Raw genomic sequence first — 4,281 nt, 5'->3', positions numbered from 1 at the left:
ATCAGTTGTGTATGCTGTACACAGAAACTGTATGTCAGTGAGTGGGTGAGCATGATGTGGCGAAATGAAGTATGTATTTCCCAAACTTCTTCTGAAACTGGACTGTGATTAGGTACTGCCAAAATTAGAAATACTTTCTTATTTGTGTTTAATTAATAAATCATCTCACAATTGATTTTTTGTGAAACAAATATTTTTTTTTAAATTTATTTTTTACTGTCACTTTCGTCCTGGTCCAAAGATAATTCAGAAATAACCCATTTTAAGCACAACATATCTAATAATAATTCCTTCAGTGTAAGATTTAATCTGATAAAACTTACTTGCTCAGATGCAAGGGGTCCTGTTAACATTTTTGAAAATTGCACATATACATTTGAATCAAATTTTTTTAAAAGGGCATAGCTCATCATTTCACCGATTTTTGGTTTTTTGTTGTTTCAGAAACCCGATAGATATCCCTATCGATTAGTTCTAAAAGGGCGTTTCAGATGCCTCACATTGAGCAAGAACTCCAGACCAAAGAGCACTTTTTTTTTTTTTTTTTTTTTTTTTTTTTTTTTTTTTTTTTTTTTTTTTTTTTTTTTTTTTAATGGGTGTATGTTAGTGACTTCCGCTTCTTTTTTATATATATATATATATATATATATATATATATATATATATATATATATATATATACCGCTGTTTCAGTTTGCCACTTATTTTCTAACCTGTGATATACAGCCTTTGTTCCATTGCTGTTCGGTTGACAATTAGTTCACATCAAATGATGAAATTAGTGACATTAATAGCGTGTGTAGTGGTGATTACGCTGACAAATCATGCAAAAGAAAATGTGGTGCAAATCCGTCATCATATAAGATAAACAAAGTAAAAGCAGCTGGACTCAAGGCTAAAGGTTATGTTAACCACAGAGGAAACTTTGTTGAGGCTAATAAACCTGAATTTTCTTGCAGGTAAGCCACTTCGCTTCCATTATTTTGTTCCATTTTTGTGTTAATGATTCAGCAATACATTATTGTTTCAAAGCTATACATTATAATTAATAACAATATTACTGATAGGTAACCAAAGTTGTTTTAAATGGTAGCCTCCATCTTCTTCAGAATGACCATGTTCTAGTTGTGTTTACTGCAAGAATTACTCATTTGTCTTCTTCTTTCTTCTGTTAGATGTACAAGAAAGTGTTTGGACAATCCGGGGGAGGCAACTGTTTGGATTTGTTTTCAAAATTTTACAATATTCTTAGTAAGAATGCCCAGTATTTGTATCTACAAGGCTTGATTGATGTAGGTGAAGTTCAACAGAGAAGACCAGAGGGTAGAATTAATCCCGAGGTAGTGAAAAGTGCTGCTTTCTCTTACCACATTCTTGTTGGAAATGATCGAATGAAGATGTGCATGAAAGCTTTTCTTTTAGTTTTCTCTGTGAGTGAAAAGCAAGTCAGGAGAATCAGAGATTTAAAAATGGCTGGATGTACTCCAGCAGATAAAAGAGGTAGAGGTATTACCAGATGTCTGGCACCTGAAATGAATGGGCTATTCATGATCATATTAGATCTTTCCCATTGTATGAATCGCATTATTCTCAGAACAAAATATGCAACCTGAGCCCTCAGCTATCAATAAAAACAATGTGGAAACTGTTGAGAATGAAATATCCTGAATTCAGAACTGTCTCATACTACACATACTGGAATGATTTTAACAAGAGTTTTGGCTACAGATTTGGTAGGCCTCAAGTAGATGTATATTCTACCTGTGAAGAACTTAACCAGAAAATTAAAGCTCCTCATCTTAATGAGGTTGCTAAAACGACAGCTACAGCCGAACTATTAATACAGAAACGCAGGAGTACGAAGTTCTGTTCTGCTCTAAAGCAGGAATTATCAATTCAATTCAATTTTTATTATTACATAACATGCTTTATACAATCAAAGAGTGTGACATAGGTGACTTGTCAGTTTTACACTATATATAATGATACTAAAAATAGACAATAAACTAATAATATATAGGGTATAACATCTTCAAAGAGCCTATTGGCTTCTGTCTCGGGTTCTTCGGCCGACGTTCATCTAATGATTTTTCTGACGTTTCGCCAGCACGAGTGGCTGGCATTGTCAAAGCTTCACCCTCCATTACCGGTGGTGAACTGGAGCCGAGCTCGCGGCCGCAGACTGTGTATGTACCTGGCGCACCAACGTCCGAGGGCTTCTCCGCAGTCATTTCCGGTGCGGTTCTCCTCTTGCTACCTGCGACGGTTGTTCGCTGCAGTACGGGAAGCCAGGATCCGTTTACCTTAAGGCTTTCCTCTTTCTTGTTCAAACTATTTGCGTGTTTTTGAATTTCTACAGCTTCTCTGAACAAGCACATGTGATAGTGCTTCTCTACAGCCAGAACTTCCGTGTCGGCGAATTTTATTACGTGGTCGGTCTCATTCAGTGCGTGCTCTGCCACGGCCAATTTCTCCACCTGCCCCAACCTGCAATGTCGCTTATGCTCTTTGATCCCTGTGTTAATGGATTGTCCAGTCATTCCGACATAAACTTTTCCGCATGTGCATGGTATACGGTATATTCCCGACATTGCAAGTGGGTCTCTTTTCTCCTTCGCTGATCTAAGACAGTCTTTGATCTTCCTTGTCGATTTGAAATTCATCTTTACGCCATGTTTGCGCAATATACGGCCGATTCTGTCCGTCACTCTGGGAATGTATGGCGGAAAGGCCGTACCCGACATTTCTTTTTCTGGTTCCTTACTTTGCCGAGTGTTTGACTCTGTTACACTTCTAATATAATTTGTGGAGTACCCATTGCTCCTCAGGACAGTTTCCAGGTGTTGCATTTCTCGTTTGAGGTGTTGCGGCTCACATATTCGCCCTGCTCTCGTTACGAGCGTACTAATCATGCCTCTTTTCTGGCTCGGGTGGTGGTTTGACAGTTTGTGCAGGTATCGGTCCGTGTGTGTCGGTTTTCGATACACGCTGTGTCCCAGGTTTTCGCCGGCTCTTGTGACCAGCACATCTAGAAATGACAGTTTCTTGTCCTTTTCTACTTCCATGGTAAATGTTATGTTGTCATGGAAGCTGTTCAGGTGTCTTAGGAAGTCACCGAGCTGTTCTTCACCATGGCTCCACACCACGAAAGTATCATCGATGTACCTGTACCACACCTTAGGTTTGCAAGTCACCGAGTCCAGTGCCTGTGCTTCGAATTGTTCCATGAAGAAGTTGGCCACCTCTGGACTGAGAGTACTGCCCATGGCGACGCCTTCCAGCTGTTCGTAGAAATCGCCATTCCACGTGAAATAGCTCGTGGTGAGACATGCATGGAAGAGCTTTCTGATGTCTTGCGGGAAAATGGAACCAATGTGCTCCAGAGCGTCACTGAGTGGCACTTTCGTAAATAACGAAACAACATCAAAGCTGACCAGGATGTCATTTGGTGCAAGTTTCAGTTTCTTCAGCTTCTCAATGAAATGTCCTGAGTCCTTAATGTATGTGTCGGTCTTCCCCACGTGTGGCTGGAGCAGAAAGGCCAAGTGTTTTGCCAGTTTATATGTCGGTGATCCAGGAGCGCTAACGATCGGTCTCAGTGGAACGTTGTTCTTATGGATCTTGGGTAATCCATACAGCCGAGGTGGTAGGGCTTCTGTGTTGCGCAGGTTTCTCTGTATGTCCGCCGGCAGAGAAGACGCCTTGATTAATCGATTCGTACTCCGTGTGATACGCTGCGTCGGATCTGCGCTTAGTTTTCGGTACGTCGTCGGATCTAATAGGTCTCGGATCTTTTGCTCATAATCTCCGGTCTTCATTACGACGGTCGCATTCCCCTTATCGGCAGGCAGTACCAATATACTCTTGTCGGCGTTGAGATTCTTAATGGCCTGTACCTCTTCTTTCTTCAGGTTGCAAGCTTGTGGCTTTGCTCGGCGCAGTATCCTGGCTGTTTCAGTGCGTATTTCCTCTGCCCTTTCACAAGGAAGGGTCCGAATGGCTGCTTCGGTGTTGGCAATGATGTCCTCCATAGGTATAGTTCTCGGGATGATAGCGAAATTCACTCCTTTTTGAAGAACAGACACTTCCTCTTCGGTCAATTGTCGTTCAGTGAGGTTGACCACTGTGTGTGACATGTCGGGAATCGCCTTGTCGGTCTGCTTCCGGCAAGTGGAGAAATTGGCCGTGGCAGAGCACGCACTGAATGGGACCGACCACGTAATAAAATTCGCCAAGACGGAAGTTCTGGCTGTAGAGAAGCACCATCACATGCGCTTGTTC

Source organism: Schistocerca serialis, chromosome 3 (genome assembly GCF_023864345.2).
Source record: "Schistocerca serialis cubense isolate TAMUIC-IGC-003099 chromosome 3, iqSchSeri2.2, whole genome shotgun sequence".
In the NCBI taxonomy this organism is placed as follows: domain Eukaryota; kingdom Metazoa; phylum Arthropoda; class Insecta; order Orthoptera; family Acrididae; genus Schistocerca; species Schistocerca serialis.
Note: the sequence above shows the minus strand (reverse complement) of the source record.